The sequence below is a fragment of the Nanorana parkeri genome, unplaced genomic scaffold (assembly GCF_000935625.1).
Source record: "Nanorana parkeri isolate BGI_ZX_2015 unplaced genomic scaffold, ASM93562v1 scaffold1403, whole genome shotgun sequence".
NCBI lineage: Eukaryota > Metazoa > Chordata > Amphibia > Anura > Dicroglossidae > Nanorana > Nanorana parkeri.
In genome coordinates this window covers 140320-164165 of record NW_017307671.1, presented here as the reverse complement: position 1 = coordinate 164165, position 23846 = coordinate 140320, and positions in this window count along the sequence as shown.

Below are 23846 nucleotides of genomic sequence, written 5' to 3'. Positions count from 1 at the left end.
CCTGCAACCAAATATTGAAATGGTATACACCTGTCACATGCAAGTGCAGAAAAATTGTGTCTTAGTCGGTGGTGCATGACACAGAGAATCTAAGTTGAAGAATGCATAATAATCTCGCACCAGCGTAGGCAGCCTAGGAAGTGTTTCGAATGCAGAGATACCCGATCTATTCAGTAACATCAGCATCAGGGGATTGATAGCTGCTGCTGATCCAGGACTGATTCATCTTAATAAATGTCAGCCGGTCTACAGAGTCTGTGGACAGACACACTCTTTTGTCTGTGACAAAACCTCCAGCAGCACTAGGCATGGAACATGCGTCAACTTACCCAGGCGTAGGGCGGAGAGAAGGTTGCTGCCATTATCACAGACAACCATTCCCGGCTCAAGCTGGCGTGGTGTTAACCACCTCTGGGCCTGCCCCTGCAAAGCTGACAGAATTTCTGCCCCGGTGTGGCTCCTGTCCCCTAAACAAACCAGCTCAAGCACAGCATGGCATCTTTTTGCTTGAGCCGTTGCGTAGCCCCTGGCATGCTTCGGATGAACTGCGGCTTCGCTGGAGAAATCTGCTGAGGAGGACGAAGAGGAGGGGGTGGAGCAGACAGACCTCATATCAGCAGCTTTCTGGAGGCGTGGTGGATGAGCAACCTCCAGCATAGAGCCCCATCCTGGATCCCTCCCAGCTGCTAGCAGACTTACCCAGTGTGCCGTGAACGTGGTCCATGCTTGCTGGACCACGTGTCGGCAGTAATGTGGACCTTGCTGCTGACTGCCTTTTCCAACGAGGCTTAAATGTGCCTTCCACATGCTGGTAGAGTGCTGAAATGGCCTTCCGTGAAAAGAAATGGCACTTGGGAACCTGCCACTGTGGCACAGCACATTCTGCAAACTCACGGAAGGGGGCAGAGTCCACCAGCTGGAAAGGCAGCAGCTGTAACTTAAGTAATTTTGCCAAGCTGGCATTTAGACGCTGAGCATGTGGATGGGTGGGGCAGTTTTTTTTCTTCCGCTGCAGCAGCTGGGGCAGCGAAATTTGTCTGCGAAAATCTGCAGCTGATGGGTCGCTGGCAGATTCAGAGGAAGGACCTTGTACACCTATTACTACAACATCATCCCTGTCAGTGGAGGTTGTGGACATGGCATGACGTATAGTGGAGGCAGGGACAGATGAGGACCGATGGGAAGTGTTGTGCCAATGGGATGCATGGTAGGTGGTCATATGTCTCTTCAAGCAAGTTTTACCCAAGCGGCTGATGTTTTTGCCACGCTTGATCCTCTTGAGGCAAAGCTTGCAAATAGCAATGCTGCAGTCTGCTGCACATGTCGTAAAAAACTCCCAGACAGCAGACTTCCTGGACGTGTGCTGCGAGACAACAGTGCCCTGCATCTGTGCAGCTCTGCCTTCTGATGCAATGGACTGGCTACGGTTGCTTGTAGAGGACATTGCGCCTCGTTGGGGTTGTGCCTCCTCACTTTCCTCCTCTCTTCGATCAGGCACCCAAGTGGAGTCAGTGACCTCATCATCGTCATCACCCCCTATATCCTCGTCACTGGAGCCCACCTGGCAGTATACAGCAGCTGGGGGAACATGAGTGCCAGTTCATTGTGTGTCACTGGCACCCCCTCCCTCGAAGCTGATGTTGCTCCCTTCCTCAACCTCAGAGTCTATATCAGAGCACTGTAATTGCTGCACATCCTCCAGCAGCATGTCACTGACGGTGTGGTGAAACAATTCGGCTGATTCCTCCATGCATGATGGTGAGGCTATGGTAGGAGTAGCTGTGGACATGGAGGCTGAATAAGATGCTTTGGCAGCTGCGGTGGACTGAGAACCACTACGAGCCTGGGTGGCAGAGGATAAACACATACAATATATACAGAAGTCTGATATATACAAAAGTCTGAAATATACAGAAGTCTGATATATACAGAAGTCTGATATAACTCTATCAATCTGCTGTCACTAACTAGAACTAACTCTCTCTCTCTCTCTCTAAATTTGTACTGAGCCCTGATTGGCACAGCAATCGGTCAGGTGCAAGACTGTAGCCAATTACCGTTTCGGACAGCGCAGTGCATTGTGGGATGTTCCGTGTTCAGCAAACACTAGAACAGGCTATGTTCGAGTCGAACCTATGTTCGATTCAAACATGCAGCCCATCCCTACTGAGCACTGCAATGCAATTTTGTGTGGTGTATGTAGCATATGTTCCCATATACAAAGTGCAGACTACAAGAGTACTCCCCTAGCAACTATTCATCCCGCCCCACCCCCCCAAAAAATGTCCTCCCTCCCAAAGCAAAATGTTCTACCTTGCCAGGCAAAATTTCCTCCTCCAAGCAAAATTTCCCATCACTGTTTAGCAACCAAGGAACTCCCACCATCCTAAAAGCAGACATTCCCCCTCCCCCTACTAACTTCGAACTCCATTTGCTTAAATGGAAAGCCTATTTGCCACCCATCACCCTGTTGACTGGCAGGCTTTTTATTGAAGTCTGTGGAGTCACAGCCACAAATGCACAGTGTGGAACTGTAAAGATTTGGAAGCAAGAATGAGTGGCATCGGACAGGCAATACCATAAAGATTTCTGGGGAACTACATTACAGGAAGGTATATTACAATACAACAATGCTAATGGTGGTGGTGGGGGGGGGGGGGGGGGTTGGCATGTTTAAAAAAACTGCACACATACATAAAACTTTGTGTAGAATGCACTGGTCAGTACATGTACTCTGCATGTCCTTTTAAGGATACTGAATGTGACGGAAAAACAATGTGATTGACACAGCTAAAGATGCAGAATGGACAGATGACTGACAAATAAAACTTGCCCATTTAAACTAAAGATGGCTATGATGATGATGGGTTGAGCAGATGTCACAAGCAAAATTATGGCACTATGAGCTCCAGCATAGGTTGTTCATTAATGGTCCCAAATGACTTTTTGTCAGACTAAATCACTATTCTTTATCCAAGGACCATACCTAAGGAATAAATGACCACCATCCATCAGGTTAGAATGCTTCTCCTGCTCCTCCAAAGATGCATAATGACTGATTTGAATGTGTATGCTGCACACGTGGCAAGATGTTCTCCAGCTTCTGAGTTTTGATACTGTGTATACATGTGTTCTCTTTTGTTTTTTTCTTGCACTGCTTCGAGTTTCTACTTAGAAACATAAAACTATCACTTTCTGTCCTGGTTACAGTGGTGAATCTCTCTGTGGGGACACAACAATGAAAACTAAACATAAGTTCTAAACCTTCTCTGCTCTATCAAAGAGTAAAAATAAATTTAGGGGGTTATTCACAAAGCTGCCGAAGGCAGCCAAGCGAAAAACCCAGCCGAAGTGAGCTGAACAACGTTCAGCTATTCACTACGGCTCACTACGGCTGATTTCAGCCGTACATGGGCTGCCTTCAGCTGCACTTCGGTCAGGTGAACATGCTCTGCATATTCGCCTGCAGAAGGAGTTCGACTCAGCCGATCCAACATCTGGGGCCGAAATGGCAGTGGGAGCCGAAACGGCAGTGAGTGAATAGCCGAATGCTGCCGAGCATTTGGGGACGCTGAACTGTCATTACAACTGAGATCACGGCAGGCTCCGCCCAGCTGTCATTTGCTGGGCGAAAGGCCGACCTTCGGAGGGCCATTCGCCCCGCTTCGACTGTCACTTCGGCTCAGTCGAGCCGAAGCATATGCCTTCAGCTCGGCCGCCTTCGGCTGCTATACGGGCTATAGTGAATAGCCCGTACAGCAGCCCTTCAGTTAAACTGAACCGAAGGGCTCCAGCGGCCGAAAAGTGCCGAAGGATCAGCTGAAGCTACGGCTGGATCCTTTGGCTCCGTTGTGAATAACCCCATTAATTATAGATATACTTCAAAGTGAAAATAAACTCGGCTAAATCTTAAAAATACATTCAAGTACATTACCTATTAACAAAAATTTAACTTATTTCGGTATCACTCGGCTGTAGATCCTCAAATCATCTCTGAATTGGTGCTGGCACTGTCCTTCCTTCTGGAGGGTGGCTACTTTTGTTCCTCATGGTCCCTGTTTGTGATGTAAAGTAGCCACCGGTCAAGGCTTGCTCCCATGATGGAATACAATCTCATGTTTAGTTTCCTCATATGTATTGAGATTGTAGTCCATCACGTGAGTGAGTTTGGAGCGGTGGCTACTGTACAACACACACAGGGACCATGGGGAACAAAAGTAGCCACCCTGAGTCAATGAATAATGTACTATGACAGTCACTGGCAGGCAACGGCTCTTGCAAAAAGCACCAGTTTTTTAAGTAGGGATAAATGGCATGGGTTCAATAAGGCTGCCCTTAGAGACCTCTCCCCATTGAAGATTTGTCTACCTATATGGTGAAAGAAGAACATTTTTTAATCATTAAGTGTTGTAAAAGTGAAGCAAGCTGTCTGGGTATTTGCATACAGGTTTTATGAACATAGGAACATTTTTGTAAAGCTTAAGCAATGACATGGAGGAGGTTTTGATGTTAGAATTTTTCAGCTATTTGGATATTACTGAGTAAGCACATTATCTTGACATTGATCTTTTCCACAGGAGCATTTGGACTCCTGGAGTGAGGATGGGGGCCGTATCAAACTTTGGATAAATCCCCGGTTTTATAGTGGCCGTGGCCACCAGTAATATGAGTGCACATGCATTGTTAGCTGGCAAGTGCAAAATAATTAGGGATGTAATCTGTCGTCTTTTAAAGTCCAACGTGTTTTTTTTTTCTTTCAGTTTTGAATAGAGAGAAAAATATAGAACCTCTGTCAGGTTTTTATTAGAGGTGCACCGAAATGGAAATCTCGAAAACGAAACAGAAATTAAAAAAATGTTCAGGCCAATACTGAAACCGAAATTGTTTTTTTTTATTTTTTCACATTTTTTACATATTTTATTTTTATTTATTTTTTATAAACTTTTTAATTATTTTTATTTATTTATTCATTTTTTTTATTAAATTTTTTTATTTTTTTCTTTACTTTTAGGGGCTTCAGGGAAATATTAGGGGTCTAAACAGACCCCTGATATTTCCCTTTTAAAATAGAAAAAGAGATTGAGGGAGGACACAAAGTACCTCTCTCTCTTTTTCTGCAGCCCCAGTTATCAATGAAAAGGAATCCTCTATGAGTCAATCAAACTGATTGTGTTCAGGCCGGTCCGCTATGCCTGATGGCCGGCTCTTAGCAGAGCCGGCAGTACTACACAGTAGAAACTAGAGGGAGCTGGTGGGGGCAGAAAAACACTTCCTCACCCAGCTCTCTCTAGTCTCTACTCTGTGCTCTCTCCGGAGCTTGCTGGTGATGTTCCTGTCCCGACCGAGATATTTACATATGAATGGGCTGCAGTGATTTGCATATCAATAAGCCGCTGTTCATTCATATGTAAATATCGCAGCTAATTCATATGCAAATCAAAAAAGACGCCCCACCTGCTAAGAAGAAAAAAACTGCCGGAAGACTGCAAGAACGATGTAAGTTTAAGCATGTGTATGGTGTATACGTTTGTTACATTGGCGGTCATTGTGAACACTTTCGTTACATTGGCGGTCAGTGTGAATAGTTTCGTTACATTGACATCGGCCATACCGGGCACTTTCCTGGCATCTCCCGTCCCCCGCACCCTTCGGCGGCCAGCAGCCTCGGCATAGGGGCCGGGCCGAACATTAGGCTGATTGTGTTCGGCCCATCCCAGCCCCTATACCCGAAGCTGCTGGCCGCTGAAGGGTGCGGGGGCAGGGAGATGGTGCCGTCAGATGAGCTCCGGAGGGGATCGTGGCAGGCAGTGCTGAGGTCCCCAACGCTGCAACCCGTCCGCTCAGCTCTCTCTCTCCTCCCGGCCGCTGCAGCTACAGAACGGCCGGGAGGAGAAAGAGAGAGCGGACAGGAGATCGCAGCTGCGGACATGGTCTACATCTCTGTCGGATGCAGACTGTGTAGCTGAATCTGCGCCGACACTCGGATCCTTGCGGCCAGCGCTCTTTCAGTGAACGCTGGCCGAAAGGATTGTGAAGTATTGATTGGTAAGGTCTGGGCTGGGGGGGCACGGACTGGGGTTGTGTGTGTGCGTGTGTGTATATACATATATATGTACAGGGGTTGTATTTGTTTTTTACCTGTAGGGGGTGGGGGGAGTAGAAGTGTAATAGGCTGCATTCACACCTTTACTTTAGGTGGAATTAGGGATTTCTGCGTCAGGAACTTGCGTTTCCCTGCAACAGAAATCCCTAAATTGGCATTTACAAATGGCAGCAGTCACGTAAGTTAACGATCAGGTGACAGAAGTTGCATGTAAACGCCTGCACACCGCATGTAAAGATACGTGATATGTTTACAGTTTTCAGTTAGGAATCAATCACTCTCCCTGGACGCATCGATTGTGCATCCAAGGAGAGTGTTTTCTAACCGCATGTAATCATATCACATACCATTACATGAGGTGTGCAGGAGTTTACATGGAGCTGCTGTCACCTGATCATTAACTTGAATAGGTGACAGCTGTCACTTGTAAATGCCAGATTAGGGATTTCTGCTGCAGTTTCTGATGCAGGAATTCCTAATCGCACCTAAACCTAAAGATATGAATAGGACCTTATTGTGAGTATATTGGTGTCTGTAGTACTTAAAGGAGAACTATGGGGTTAAGGCTTTTCCCCATAGTTCTCCTTAGGGTAACGGGAGGACACAAACTAGAGTCTTCCCGTCACCCTAAGCTCAGTTTATAAGGAGCTACAGCTCGCGGTATACTGAGACGCCGCCGCTGAAGCGGATCCCGACAATTATGTCGGGATCCGCCCAGCTGCGTGAGTGAGGCAGAGCCAGCTGTGCCCACCCCTCCCCCATCCGTTCCGCCAGTCAGCGCTGGAGGATCGGGGAGGGGTTGAATCCAGCCCCTCCCCTGTCACGGCAGAGAGCAGTGACAGGAACGTGAAGTGAGCGAACGCCGGTAAGTGTTCGCTCACTTCCCGATCTACTGAGCCGACCTGTGACAGTCTGATTGTCACGGGTCGGCTAGAACTATGAGGTGAGTGAAAAGCACTCGCCTCATAGTTCTCCTTTAAACTGGATACAGTTACATTTTATTTTAAAGTATGAAATGTGGCCCCCATGAGAGAAAAACATTTGTTGAGTGGCCCCCAAGACGGAAGAGGCGGGGGGCAGAGACACTGACAAGAGGAGGCAGGAGGCGTCGGTAGGGCGGCGAAGATGACAAGGAGACCGTGTCGGGCGCAGAGGATGAGGAGGCCGTCCAGTCGGGGGTGCCGAGGACAAGGAGGCCGTGTTCCAAAGAGGTCAGGCCATGTAAGACAAGAGGAATGTGCTGCAGGATCTCAGGGGGGCTCTGCAGGATCTGTGTTGGGCTTTGCAGACTGCAGAGCCCCCTCGGATCCTGCAGAGCCCAACATAGATTCTGCACAGCCCACCAAAAAGTCTTGGGTGTGCTGTGCAATACCCGTTGGTGGGCTCTGCAGGATCCGAGGGGGCTCTGCAGTCTGCAAAGCCCAACACAGATCCTGCAGAGCCCCCCTGAGATCCTGCAGGGTCTCTGCAGGACCTGTGGGGGGCTTTGCTGGGTCTCAAGGGGGCTTTGCAAGATCTGAGGTGAGCTCTGCGAGGTCTATGGTGGGCAGAGCCCACCACAGATCCTGCGCAGGGTCCCAGGGGGGCTGTGCAGGATCTGTAAAAATCATCAACCGGGTCTCGGGGGATTTGCAGGATCTGTGTCAGGGTCTATGGTGACCTCTGCACTGTAGATCACACCGTAGACCTCTGCAATGTATGTCACACTGCTGACCTCTGCGTCAGACCGCTGATTTCAGCACTGTGCGTCACAACACTGCACTCTGCGGCACACCACTGACCTCTGCACTATAAGTCACACCGCTGATCTCTGCGCCACACTGCTGTACTCTGCATTACACCGCTGATCTCTGCACTCTGCGTTGCACCTCTGACTTCTGTACTCTGCATTGGTGTGGTGTACTGAGTTCTGCGTTGATTCGGCTGTGTTAGGTCCCGCACAGCAGCCTTCTGGGGAACCACGTGGTGCCTTCTTACAGGGCTTCCACTGGCTGCCTATCTTTCCCTCCTGAGACCCTTTGCCAGAGAATTCAGGCTGGTACCCCGGAGCAGAGCGGCTGCACAAAGTATGTACCAAATTCATATACGATTATTCTGCATTGCTGTATAATGTTTTGCAGGGATTTTGAGTCCTCTATAGCTGATGGTATTATTCTGCATTAGAGTGTAAGCTCCTCTGTACAGAGACTGATGTGACTTCTCTGTACAGCACTGCGGTATATGTCAGAGCTTTATAAATGTATAATAATAGTGTGTGACTGTGCGGGGGACATTAGAGTGTTAGCTACTTTAGTGCAGAGAATGCCAGGGGGGGTTGGGGGGCATGTGAGATCCGATTCTCTATAGCAATATGTCTGTGAAGGTTCTCATTCATCCAGGTCATGGTATATCTGTAAAAAATAAGTCAAGGCAACTGGACTTGCTGTATTTTTCTTCAAGACGTTTCACTGGCCATCCAACCAGCTCTCTCAATTCAGAAATTTCCAGTTGCCTTGACTTATTTTTTACAGATATTATCTATAGCAAGCTTCCTATATTGTTGCAAGGTTTGTGTATTGTTTGTAGCAAGGCTTGTGTGTCAGCTGTAGCCCTCCGGTACTTACTAGTGGCCGGCCCTGACCCTCGATTGCGCTTCTATGTTTGGCTCCGCCCCCTGTTTTGAGGGGTGTGGTCTGTCAGTGGTCACGTGATTGGGCTGCTCAGTCTAAAATGCCCGGGCCTATTTTTAGTACCAGTCCGGCCCTGGTTCCTGTTCATTGATAACTTGAGAACATTGTGTGTTTACTATAACTACAACTATGAATGAACAGGAGGTGATGCAGATCACTTCCCATTCATTCATAATTGAGGATATAGTAACCATACCATGTCCTCAACTATCTACAAACACTCAGCGATCACTGATCGCTGAGTGTTTGTACCTGCTCTCCTCTCTGACAGCTGTCACAGGAGGCTGAGCGAGCAGTGCAGGGAGGAGAGCTCAGCCTCCTGTGACAGCGTGGGCTGTCTCTGCCCCTACACACCGCTCTGCTGGACTGTGATAGGAGGCTAATTGGTGTGGGAGGAGAGACACCAGCCGCTCACAGCGCTCTCCTCCCTCAGCGCACGGCCGGCTATCACACTTTCTCTCCTCCCGCTGGGACACAGAGCAGCGGCCGATATATCGGTGCATCCCTAGTTTTTATTGTTGTTTGTGATTTGATTGAAGAGATGTACCCTCATTGTTCATCTCAGTGACACTTCTGTGACAGCAGAGCAATAAATCAGGGAATGAGAATATCTGGGACAGGATATTAACCTTCCCCACTGTATCCAAAATAAATTGATAATGTTCGATTATTGATTTTTTTTTTTTTTTAATTGTGCTTACATTTTAGGTGCTTCTACTTGGTTAAAAACCTAGCTAGCTTGGCGGGAATTTATGTCTACTCTAATTAACTCTGTCTGTACAGTGTTGGCAGATTTCATTATCAGTTGTAAATTAGATTCGAACTCTGTCCTAATAAAAGGTTAAAGACTTAGAAGCTATGCTAATATGAGATTCTATCCCTCAGTTCACCCCTCTACTGTCAGTTTTAAACTGCTTAGGGTAGCCTGGAATCTGCACCAAGGCCTTTACCAAGGAAACATCTAAAAGGTAAGAAATATTTAAAAAAGATATATATTTTTAAGTATGCTGTATGAGTAGTTTCTCAAATTTGACCACAAAATTGGAAATACACTTTAAAAAGCATTTAAAACCTGTTGAGTAATGAAATGATGCCTGTTCAGGGGTGAGACTCAGTGGAATCAGGTGGGTGTTGCCCAGAAGAGGGAGACACTGGGGGGAATTTATCAAAACTGGAGCAGACAAAATCTGGAGCAGATTTGCACTGCAACCAGTCAGCTTCTCTGTCTCATTTTCAAATCTTACCTGAGCAAACTGAAGAGAGATGCTGATTGGTTGCCATGGGAAACTGCTCCAGTTTTGAAAAGTTCCCCCCATTCTGTATTGTCAGTGCTCCTATCTCCAAGAGACACTCTTAGGTCTCATTCTTTTTGTTGAATAAAAGTGGGCAGAAAAGCCCTTAAACAAATATTGATGAGTGGACTGCATTTTGTGAGTCATAAACGTTTGTGCTCGGAGTGGGCAAAAGGTGTTGATTGCCGTTAAAGAAGATCTTGCATGAACTGTATGCTCTGCGCTAAGGAGCCATTGACTGAAACCACACATTGTGTTGGGCAGATGTTCGGTAGCTGCAGGAGTTAAGGGTCGGGCAGCCCTTAAAGTGACAGTATGTCTGCTTGCTGGAACTGAGCAAATTTATGGTTATCTTTGTAAGCAGTGTACCTGGATTATGGGGCTCCTAAAAAAGGACAATACTAAAATGGGAGAGAGTAATAATTCTATGCCTCGGTCAGCGATATCCCAGCACAGATTAACACTACCGTTGGCTCTGAAGGGGTGATCTACAGTAAATGAAATAACTGTTGTGTTTCCTCTATAAGAAACCTCTTTAATGGATCCACAGCACACCAGCACACCTTGAGTACCAGGGTCCGTTGCTATGGATTACGACAACTCCGAATTCTTCTTGTCTAGGGATGATATTACTTGCTTTTGCCAATCAGCACTTACTGCCCTCCTGAGTATTTGATTGAAGTGATGTCCACACTGTAGATATGATACTTGAAACTTTTATTGTAAAACTTCAGGGAGAGAGGAGGAGGGTTAGGATCATCCAGGCAGATGTAGACTCCATTGCCTTGCAGAGTGTGATTACTGTCTCCATGCACAGCAGGTAGAACACCTGACACAGCACTACTTGAGGTAAAAGCCACTAGTCCTTGTCTTCAGTAGTGACCACTGGGCCTGATGCTATCAAGCTCCAGTTTAACCAGCTGGTTAGTCCCCAGGCTTCAGGCCTAGCCATCTCAGACAATCCATTGCAGCCTCCCCACAGGCTGGGCCCGGGGGAGGAAGAGAGAGCTCACATTGTCCACTTCAAATATGTATCTCCTCCCCCAGTAGGCACCACTGGCCATTGTCTAACATAATTGGCTGGAGAGGGATATCCACTCATAGCAGTTTCCTATTGGTTGCTCTGCGACCAGGGCACACCATGCAGTACACCTAGCAGCAGACAGATGCGAACAATGACAGACTGTTTAGGGAAAACCAAATTAACCCAGACAACAAATCAGCATCAGACCACATACAATCTAATTATTATTACATTTAATAGCACTCTTTCCAGTAGGGTGCTACAGTGGCAAAGTATCATCTGGGTGATGGGCTGAGGTTGCATCAACTATGACAAGTTGAAAAGCCAAATCCTTATACTGGAGAAGATCCACCATGACTAAGGGAGCCAGCAAGCCTCTATAGAAAAAAAGATGTCTCTCCTAGCAACACGTGTGTGCCACCGGGAGATGAAATCTCCAGAGGAGGTGTGGCTCAGTAATCCCAGAGAGCCGTGAGTGTGCTTCTGCATGGAAAGCCCTGACAAAGCATGTGGGCAAATGCGTTGCCTGTGTTGCAGTGAATAGTGGCATGATGTCGCCAAATGTCCCTAATCTCTGGATACAGCACAAGGTAACCTAGCCAGGCGTAGGTCTGTGGTTTCCCACCAAGTTTGTGAGATAAGTTTTTGCAGTCACCCCTAGCAACATTGGAAAAGTCCCTGTTAAGCCTGTAGGGGTGAAAAGGTGCATATTTCACCTGCTGCTGTTTCGCCCTGTGGCTGCATAGGTGGAATGTAGATTCAAAAGGAAAAGATGAGCTGATGGAGCCATTGCACCCCCAGCACTCTCAAATGAAGAAGCTGACACCTACTGTGTTGGTTGGTAAGTCGTTCTTTAATTCTTTAAAGATAAAATTGTTGGAATTGCTAAAACAGCCATTAGAGGGCTGGCAGTAAAACAATCTGCTGTGATATGGGGATGGCCCTTGTTGGGGGACCTGCTATGTATTTGGAGTTTCCTGTGCCCTGTACATTGGGGAGGCATCGGTTAAAATTAAACCTGAACATTATGTGATGTTAAATGATGTTAAGCTCTCTGTATGCATCACTGAGCCATTTACCAGTGACCGCTAAAGAAAGTGTGCAGTTTACCTTAGTAACAACAAAGTAAAACAGAGGTGTCCCTAGAACCCTCCAAGAGCACAACTGAGATGGGAGACAGAGTTCTCTTAAGGACTAAAGTGACTATGCATGTGTTAAATAAATATATGTAAAACAATATTGAAAATGTGTTCTTGCAATCTGCTATGACAGAAGATATTGTGCAGTCAGAGCTCTTCTCTCCAGGAGAGATGCATGCATGGAGCCGTGTGTGTATCTGTTAACAAACACTTCTTGCCTTGAAATGTGGTAATTTGGCCAGGCTGATGGTTGAGGGGAAAGCTTTATTCTGGGTGGAAACAGACTGATGAGGGGTTAAGGAGAGGAGTCCAATTTCCAAGCTGACTTTTATGACCACCCAGATTCTTTGATTATTCTTCTAGAGTATTTATAAGGAAGATTTATAAGGAAGATTTTCACGGGTCATCATTTTCTAAAACAACCTTTTTTTCCCCAAAAAAATCGGTGTGCACTGTAGTTGCAGAACAAAGCACTAGATGGCAAAAATGAGCCAAAAAAATAGAAACACGAGCAAGTGTTTGAAATCCCATTGCTTTTTCCTTGTTGATTTCCTAATGTTGCAATATGATGGAGAGGCCATTTTGTTAAAGTGGATCTTTACACTCAAAAATATAATTCTACCAATGCATCCCTCTATGTATGATGATTAATAACAACATGGACATGTCAAGTATAAAATGCTGTGATTATAAAAAATACTTACACTTACAGAGCGTTCATTTCCTGCTTTGAAAGGGCAAAATAACTAAATGCTGGGAAATCTCATCTGTAATCTCAGGAGATCTCAGGGAAAGGCATTTTCCTCCCCTGAGATGATGTGCATGGCGACATGTCTAGTCACATGTGTCAGAAATCCAGAAAGTAATGGGAGAGCTAGTAATCTGCCCTTTGTAAACATGGCCACTGTCAAAAGACTGGGAAAGAAAAGAGAAATAAGGTATGCAAAGAACACAAAGCCTGCAATTATCTATCTGCAATGATCTAGATGTATGTGTTTGTAGATTGTCATTACTAAACATTTCTAAAGGTGTGTTTGTTGTTATTTTAAAGATCTATGTAAAGGTCTGCTTTAAGGGCAGATTAAAAAAATGCAAATTACATGGGTGGATAGGCAAAGTGGGTAGATGGTCTCTGTACCAGGTAAATGTTAGCAAGAAGATACAATTAGCAATCAGCAATTCCTTAAAAACCCAACTCCAGACAAATCTTTTGACTTTGTTTTGGTTAGAGCCCCAGGTTTTTTATCGCTATCTGCCAGGGCAGGAAATGTCTCCAATAGGGACACAAACAAAGACAGTTTCCCACTGTATCCAAAAAAGGAAGAATTTGGTTGAATTTATTCTTGGCAAAGAGCTGCTTCTTTATTTACATCCTACAACTGGCTTTATTATTATTTTTTTTTGCTGGATAACACGATGGAGTACTGGAAAACTTGTGTATAATTAAATGGTATGCACCTTCATATATTTGCAAATCGTACATCTATTAGGGTAGTTTAAATTAGGTTTGTTTTTGCCATAAGGTATATGTGCTGGAGAACTTGGTGTAGCTGGTGTGTGTGTGTGCGTGTGTGAGGGGAAATTGACACAGCACAAATTGTTGTTTCAACATGTTAAATTGTTTCCTAAAGTAATAAGCTAGCTCTGGCTCTGCCACATAAATGCTTCACTTTCCCAATGATGCAGTTAACATTTCCACACTTATGTTACTTCTCTGCACAGCACACCAACAAACACCAAACTGACATCCTTTTAAACTCATTCACAGTGACAGCAGTTATTTTTTTGTCCCAACACTAGGGGTATATTTGGGGGTAGCCTGAGGATATTATTTATAGGATTCTCTGGGAGCTCTACTGGAATTGTTCAACACCCTGAACTGCATGTTTTCCAGTGATTGCTCCCAACCTCCTGTGATGCTGAAAATACAAGTGATTGCTCTGAAACTAAAGCTTTAAAGAAGGTAGTATATTAATTATGACTTTGGTCTGCATTTGGAGAGGTTGTTATTGGAAGAGTCTTGGCTACCTGTCATGGTTAGGTTGCATGTTTAAGGTGCCAGGAAGTCCATTTGAATTGCCATCCATAAATTTTATGCACATGCTAGTCCATTGTCGCTCTACTACAATATGACCAGATGTTCACCTTTATATGCATAAAACGTGTTGGCGTGTGTGCACCGTAATGTGAACTGGAGTATGCATCCAGCACTAGACTTATTGCTGCCTGTTTAAATCTGCTTTCAGTTTGTTCTCTACATCTACAGAGGTCTACTACTGTTAAGCCAGGGGTTTCTTAAACAATGCTGTCAGAAAAAGAAAGGAAAGGAACACCCATGTCTTTGCTTGAAAAATGCATCTACTTCTCTTTCTCAGTTTCTCACTTGCTCTTTGTAAGCACCTTTACAAAGGGGACATCTTCTGATCCAAACCACATTACCCCAACAACATCAAATGGCCACTCAAAAAGAACTCCTAAAGAAGTAATAGAACTTTTCAGTAAATTAGAAAAAAATTCAAAATCAGACACACAATTGATGTGGAATGTTGGAATGTTTGTCAAAAGAAGAGACTTGTACCTAATGGCCTAATGTATCACATCCTTTCCGGACAGTGTCAAACTCTCCCACATCATGACTGCCTTCTGAAATGAAAAATGTATGGCGGTTAAGGATCCCATTATTGGCGAAAAAGTGTTTTGGTACCCAATAACCATCTTACAAAAGGCTAGATGAGCAGATTTTCAACAGGTTATGCAGACTAGAGAAAGAGAACTACTCCAGAAACCTAAAGAGGTTTCACAGGGGCAAACTACTATACTAACAATAAAACAAGATCATGGTAGAACAAAGGGGACCCTGACAAATCCAAATGCTTATCACAATGTACAATGTTGGCATAAGATTTTCCAAAAGTTTGTTTTCCACTGTATATCATCTTTCTACACGACACCCAGGACTCAACTTTTGACCCCTTTCTAAAGTGGAACATGACATGAATGACAGAATATCTTGTGCACCCTTCCCACACTCCAATTTTTCTTAGAGCGCAAAGATGACTTACAGAAGCAGAGTACACAGTAATCAAAACAAATGATAAAAAGAACTGTTTGCCCAAGAGCCATTACATACAAGAAAGTAATTGTAGAAATTATACACATGGAATTCCCATAGTCAAACCATCACAAACAGAAGTGTACATCAAGTATATGGGCGCAGTATCCTGCTCTGAGGATTTTTACCATTTCAACTCATCACAACTATCATATAAAGAAACAATATAACAGAAAAAAAAGTAAAGGAATAGGGATATCAGAAGAATGTAGTACATACAAAACAGTAAGAGTCGGTAGGAGAAAAGGGAAGATGAAAAGAACAGAAAAGAGAAGGAATAGACAGAGTGCTGGGGGTTAAAGGGAAAGATTGGCCCCACATTATCCTATTGGACAACATTTGCCAGGGCAGTGTCCCCCTGCAGAGCCACTTCATAGTCCTGAGAAAAAACATATTCATGCCAATAATACTATGTACGATGAAACCTCTCCTCATGGTTGTAAATAGAGGCTGTGGGATTCTCCATGTGTTCTATTTCTTTAATCTTAGAGTAACTCAAGGTTGTAGAGGTGGGGGCAGTCTGCTTCCAGAGGGCAGGAATGCACAGCTTCACCACATTAAGATAACTTTTTTATGATACAATGTATGCAAAGGATAGTTTGCACTTAATTAAAAGGGGGTCTGCTGTGCTAGGGAAGAGGATTATGGTTGGAGAAAAAAAGGTTGGAGGTGTATGTAAACTAGGAAAGGAGGGGACTGAGGTCAGACCAGGGGCGGACTGACAACACATGGGGCCCCGGGCAATACAAGATTATGGGGCCCCCTTGTGCTCCACCCATATACAAGCCCCACCCACAAGCCCCACCTGCATAAACATTCTTGTGTTACAGAAATAATTTATCCACACTATTTTTAAAATAGTGGGCCAATTCACTAAAATATGAATTGCCAGGGAACTGGTAGGAGAATTTCAAAATCTAGACCAATATAGGCGACTTGTAAAGTGAGCTAAAAGGCAGAATGCATGGCAGATCTTAGACCAGCACCAATACACGGCAGAACTCAGGCCAGAACCAATACACGGCAGATCTCAGACCAGAAGCAATACACGGCAAACACCAGGCCAGCACCAATACACGGTAGACCGCAGGCCAGAACCAATACACGACAAACCTCAGGCCAAAACCAATAGACGGCAGTCCTTAGACCAGAACCAATACACGGCAAACACCAGGCCAGCACCAATACACGGCAGACCGCAGGCCAGAACCAATACACGACAAACCTCAGGCCAGAACCAATACACGGCAGACCTCAGGCCAAAACCAATACACGGCAGTCCTCAGGCCGGAACCAATACACAGCAGACCTCAGACCAGAACAAATGCATGACAGACTACAAACCAGCACCAATGCACTGTAGACCTGCTGAGGTTCTAAGCAGAGGCAGATGCGGAGGTCTGACCAGGGGCAGATGCGCAGGTCTGACCAGGGGCAGATGCGGAGGTCTGACCACAGGCAGATGCAGAGGTCTCACCAGGGGCAGATGCAAAGGTCTCACCAGGACCACAGAGTGTCAGTGTGTCATTGTTCTGGACCCCCCACTGTCAGTGTGTCATTGTTCTGGACCCCCCAGTGTCAGTGTGTCATTGTCCAAGTACCCCCAAATTCCAATAACTCCGATAGGGGTGTTTGGTAAAATATGTAAAGCACATCCAAATATATAATGCACCTAAAATGCAGTGAATGTGAAAGGTGAGGGCCCAGTCACCATAAAGAGTGTGTTCCAGAGCGATCGGCCTCTGGAACGCAACCCAGCCGCCTCACTTTGTTTTTTGGCGGGAGGGGGCGTGGTGGTGCATTGAAGTCAATGCCCCCACGCCCCCCGCCCACAGTGTGATCGCCGGCACCCGCACACGTGGCACATTAGTGCCTGCGTTTTGGTCCAGTGCGATCTGCAAAAAATGCTGCATGCACTACTTTTTGCAGATCGCACTGGACTGGAATGCAGGCACTAATGTGCCACACGTTTGGGTGCCGGCGATCGCACTGTGGGCGGGGAGCGCGGCTGCGGTGCCATTGACTTCATTGCCTCCTACCCCCCCCAAAACAAAGTGAGCCGGCTGGGTTGCGTTCAAGAGGCCAAACGCTCTGGAACGCACTCTTTATGGTGTGACTGGGCCCTCAATGTGACTTTATATCACAGTGACTATAATTAAAGGAGGGCTTTCAATATTAAAGATTTTCAGCCTCGTTCCACCCTCCCCCCCTTTCATGTTTTGGGGTTCTTCACTGTCACAGCTCTGACTATCTTCTCTCATTTTCTATTTCCAACACATTATTAGGTTCCATGCACATATAGGGGGTTATTCACAACGGAGCCGAAGGATCCAGCCGTAGCTTCGGCTGATCCTTCGGCTCGCTCCGGCCGCCTGAGCTATTCCCTATAGCCTGTATAGCAGCTGAAGGCATTCACAGCCGAAGCACGAAGAAAGGTAGGCCGAAGCCGACCTATCTCAAAGCAAATGACAGCTGGGCGGAGCCAGCCATGATTTTACGGCTCGCTCCGCCCAGTTCTAATGACAGATCAGCATCCCCAAATGACCTGGGGACACTGATCTGTCATTAAACAATAACTGATGTCACAGCCGGCTCCGCCCAGTTGTTATTTATTGGCCTGGACCTGCTAGAAGACTCTGGCAGGTGTCGGCCAATAGGAAACGGCGTGCATCTTTTTTTTAATGATTTTTTTTTCTTTTCTTAATTTTTTTTAAATTTTCCTAATTTTTTAAATTTTGAAAATCATTTTTCTACCTTTTTTTCATTCATTTAACTTTTTTCTATTCTGCTCGCTACCTCGGCGGTACCGAGCAGAATAGCCAAGCCGATTACCGATTGGTGGCTTTCGTCTATTCTCTTACTGCCGTTCGGACCCTATGAGAATAGGGGCGAACGGCAGCGAGTGAGCTGCCGGAGCTTCGGCTCAGCCGATCCAGATGTTGGATCGGCTGAGTCAAACTCCTTCTGCACTTCAGCTCAGCCAAACATGAAGAGCATGTCCGGCTGACCGAAGGCAGTTGATGTACGGCTGATTTTAGCCAACGTACGGCTGATTTTAGCCAATGTATGGCTGAAGTCAGCCATAAAAGGCTGACGTAAATAGCTCACTTCATTTTGGCTCCTTTATTCACTCAGCTGCCTTCGGCAGCTAAGTGAATAACCCCCATAGCGCTTGCATTTCCCCGCAAGCACTATATGTAAAACAACTTGCACTATTTTGGGGGCCGTGCAGTTTCGTACCGCGTGGTCCTGCAATAGTCTGGACAGTGCACTTTAAAGTGCATTGTTTTTTCTGTTTAGAGGGGATCTGCACGTATTTGGACAGCCACTCCAGTGTGAATGGAGCTTTACCCTGCGCGACCCCCAAAATACTGCAAACGCAATAATCCTGCAGATTCAGCACATTCGTGGCTATATAATGGGTGCAAACAAGCAGAATCCGTGCAGTTGTTTCACATATAGCATTTGCGTCCTGTGCGGACTTCCGCAAGAAAAAATCCACTGGAAAAGAAACGCTGTATGTGAATGGAGCCTAAAAGGTTAAAATCTTCCCATTTACAGCTCATAAAAAAAAGTAATTAAATTAACTTACCAGCATCCGGGCTCCTTATCCCCACGTTCCAGTCAGGGCTTTTGTAGAACTCCTTCAGTGGGGGGCCTGGAACCGGATCTCAGTGGGGCTCCCCCAGCCTCAGGCTCTCGTGCAGCCGGCGGTAGGTCCGCCCACCGTGACTCGCCCCCTAGCTCGGAGCTAGGGTTGCAACCTTTTCTTCCAGCGAAACCCGAACACTCTAGCGACGCATGGAAATGTTTTTGGGAGAATGAGTCGTGGTTTATTCATATGTAAATAGCGCCGCCCATTCATATGTAAATATCACAGTCGAGACTATTTTCAGTGGGGGGCCAGTAGCCCCCGTCTTAATTTTGGTTGCCCCTGTCTGCCTGACATCTTGTGTCCAGGTTTCAGCGGCCATGAAACCCGGACTGTCCGGGTGAATCCTGGACAGGTGGCAACCCTACTCGGAGCTCTTCTCGGCCGCGCTGCTGTAGGAGATGCGGTTCTGTTAAAGTGACAACGGCAGTGGATGGTGGGCCTGGGAGGCGATGATACTGCTGTCGCCGCTTTAACAAGGCCGCGTCCAATACCATGTGGGTTAGAAAGGGCATGGGGGTCGGTGATGGGCCCCCTCTTGGCCTTGGGCAGTGCCCGACTGCCATATGGTCAGTCCGCCCCTGGGTCAGACACTACTGGAGGGTAAAATGGGAGAACATGGAAGGTTATGGCATTTGATAAGAAGATCCCTATGTTATAAACAAACATTATGTCAATACCATCCTGATTGTGCAAAAAAAAGTATATAGCAAATCTACACGAAATAAGATAAATAGAAATAAATACACAGCGCTCAATTATCTAAAGTGAATAAGAAAATACAAGTGTGTATATATATATATATATATATATATATATATATATGCAAAAAAATATCAAATCATCAACTCATACGTGGCTAATGGTGATTAAAGTACATAAATGTTGATACAGTGTTATTCCTATATAAGTATATACCGCTAAAATGAAGTTGTGTATACACTCGAAGTACTAAAGAAAATTATAAGTGACAACGATTAAGTGAACACTTAAATTTGTAGATATCTCCGTGATCGCATTTAAACATTAAAGTGACATATTTAGAAATGTGATTTCTGTGCTTAATTTGTGCAAAACTTAAATAAACGTCTCTTTTGAATGAAACTTCATTAAATAAAACAATTATGCAATAATAAAAAGTCTCTGTGGTGTTTGTCAATCCATTCCAAAAAGTGATAGGATGTTCCAAATATTCAGTGATGTACACTTAATCCTTATCCTGGGGAGTGTATTGAGATCAATACCATTCCCCTCAAAGTGCGTACTCATCCCAGGTGATCGGCTGTAACAGACAGCCTCACTCGTTTGTATTTACCGGAGCGGGATAGTTCAGTGTGTTTTACCGGCAATTTCTCCACACTCGATTCTCCAATTACAGCATGTCCATTCTTGTAAAGAAAACAGCAAGAGGTTTTTATTTGAACCTCACATGCAAATATCGAGGCAGGCTAATGGCAGTTCTCTACCAACACAGAAACCGCCGATGCTGGTGTGGGTGTCTCCAGCCAAGCACTGTCTACTTATTTGATTGATATCGTTTTAGATTTGGTTGGGGTATTAGTGCTGCTCATCTAGCCAAAAACGAAATAAGATAATTGATTAAATTGTCCACAAAAGCATGAAGTATGCTGAGTCAAATGAACAATCTGGAAGCTTTGGTGCAGGAAGAACTACGATTTAAAAGTATTGCAGAAGCTTGACTTGATTCTTCACATGAATTGACTGTTAATGTGAGAAGTGATCTAAACCTGGGTGTAAAAGGTTTTGTTGTTGATGGAGTGTGTTGATGCTGAGACATTATTAGGTAAGTTGCATATTGGTGTGCTTACTGCTAAATATACATACTAGAAAGACTTAAACACTTAATATTTAATAGCGTAAAGAGAAAAACTTCCACAGATGCTGGAAAGGAAGAAAAAAATGCCCCCTAATCACCCCCATGCACAGTATCTCAATGCAAGCTTGCAAAACTGCTGCCTTAACATCTGCTCTCTTTCCAAAGGGTGGAGTTGGCCCCTTCTGCCAGTTTATTGCTTATGCTGCATGACAGAAGCGGGTACCATTTTTTCGCAGTAGGCCATGCCTGTCCTCCACCAGCATGTGCAATGCTAGTATCTCTGTATCCCTCAGGGCCGCCATTAGGGGGGTACGGCCATCACTAATGTGAGGGGCCCAGGCGGCTAGGGGGGCCCAGGCTCCGACCGAGCAATTTTTACTATAAATTAATATATACAGGGAAGTTGGTACGGTCCCGGGCCCCACCTGTACAATTGGTACGTTCAGTATGTGCAGGAAGGGATTTTTTTTTTAAGGCGTGGATCGAGGCATACAGGAGAGGAGCACAACTGCTGGACTGTTAAGGTAAGTTTGTTTTAAAACAGCTGCAGAGGGAGAGGGGTGTTTAGAGACACACACTATGGTGGGGGAGAGAGGGGGGGCCGTTTGCAGAGACACAACCGGGGGGTCACCGCCCTGCGTCCGGGAGTCACTCAGCCATAGAAGTAAGTGTGGGCGGGCGCATGCGCAGTCCAGATCACCGGAGGGGAGGAGAGCTGATTCAGGCCACAACGCACTGCATCGCGGCCGCCTCACTTTTTTTGTAGGGCAGGAGGGGGCGTGACGGGCCATTGAAGTGAATTGCACCATAGCCACCCCCCTCCTGCCGCACGGGATCGCAAGGCACATTATGACGGCGGTCCGGTCCAATCAAAATGCTGCAAGCACTATTTTTGCGTGGCTACGGTGCCATTCAATTCAATGGCCCGCCACGCCCCCTTCAGCCCAGCAAATAAGTAAGCCGGCCGCAATGCAGGCAGCGCGTTCTGGCCAGAATCAGACCAGAACGCACTGCTTATGGTGTGAACTAACCCTAAGCCCTGCGTCCAGTAGACATGTGCGATTCAATTCAGATAAATTCTGAGCTATATAAATGTATAATAATAGTGTGTGACTGTGAGGGGACATTAGAGTGTAAGCTAGTCTGTACAGAGACTGATGCGACTGTGGGGGGACATTAGAGTGTAAGATCCTATGTACAGAGACCGATGTGACTGGGGCTTCAACAACTAATCGACTAAGTCGATTAAAATCGATGATGGAAAATGTTGTCAACGTTTTCCATCATCAATTAGTTGGCTTTCGATTAATTGCCCCTGTTCGCGGCTCCACACGTGCCGCACCTCCTCTCCACCTCCCCCAGCTCTGAGCTCTCTCCCGACGCTGCCTGCTAAGAAGCTGCCCTCCAAGATGATCACGTCGTTTCAGGGAGCGTGGGGGAACAGGAGCTGCCGACAGTCCCAAGATCTCGGAAGAAAGTGAAGTTTCTTGAAGAGTGTGCAGGTAGTGCAGGTAAGACTACCTGCACCCCCCCCCCCCCCCCACATGCTGTATTATAGTATTAATGGGATGTGTTGTAGTCCTCTATAGCCGGTGCCATTCTGCATTCATTGCTGTATAATTTTACACTTTACATTTCACTATATTGCACGCCACACTTTCTTTTTTTTTGCTTCCACCACTCCAAGCTTGACTGACGTGATTGGCTCAGTGTTCTCTGTACAGCACTGCAGTATGACTGTTGGGGGGAACCTCACGCACTTTAAAAAAAAAATTTGGGGGTCCCTCCTAACATTCCTACCAAACCCAAAGGGGCTGGTATGGTTTGGAAGGAGGACCCCACGCTAGTTTTTTTTTTGTTTTGTTTGCATATTTTTTGTATTCTGTTCCGCTACCTCTGAATAACCGAGCAGAATGCTGCACATATGAAAATGAGACTAACAGCAGCGAGTGATCTGCCGAGCACTCGCCTCAGCCGATCCAGATTTTGGATTGGCTGAGGCAAACGTGTTCTTCACTTCGGTTCAGCCAAACGTGCTGAGGCTGTTCGGCTGAACCGAAGGGAGCCAAAGCCAGCTGACGTACGGCTGAAGTGAAGCTGTTGGAACCACCAAGAAGAAACCTTACAAAACTCAGTGGATGTGTAAGCCAATCTTTGGAACGGTTGGCCAGCCCTGGAGGCTTTAACTTTTGTGTTGCATTTGATGCACCTCAGAAGGGAAGACTGTGTTATCAATTTTAAGAATAAACAGGGGTAAAAAAAACAACTGACATTCTCTTGTAGACTTAGTTGTGTGTTTTATCCACCTGTGTACCTGTTTTGTGTTGCTTGGACAATCTCTGCTAAAGCCAGCTCTGTTATGAATTTGGAGGAAAAATTGCTCCACAACACCTGCAACTACAGAGGTCAGCGAGGACTTGTTTTAAAGAATATTTATTGTTTGATAAGACTATGCAAATACTCAAATGGCCACAGATTCACTTACAGTTATCAAACAACTTTGAAAAGTGACTGTCACACCTCACTTCAAGTACTTTTGTGCACTTACCATTACCACAGCAGTGCTGTGTTACTCCATTTAACCCTTACAATTCAAGGCCCTGCTCTCCCTTTTATTATTATTTACTTACAGCTTTCAGAGTTTGTAAAATACCCTCAAAAACATACATTTTCAGAAAGCACATGACCTGTAGAATAAAAGGTTGATGCTACTGATTTTGTAGGTCCTGTGATAGTTGCAAATGTTATCATAAATATATTTTTCATAACAAATACACTTAAACTATTTGTAGCAAACACAAAAACATAACATTTCTACTAAATCTGAAAGATAAAACTATATTGAATTATTAAATAACAAATATTTGCAAATTTTAAATTGTGCCTTTTTGCAAAATGGTGAAATTCTATGCAATTTCACCACAAAATTATAAATAAGCAACTTATTCTAAAAACATGGAAGTTGGCTTCATACCTACGCATTGTGGTAAAATTCAATCTGCTGTACCTTGTGTGTAC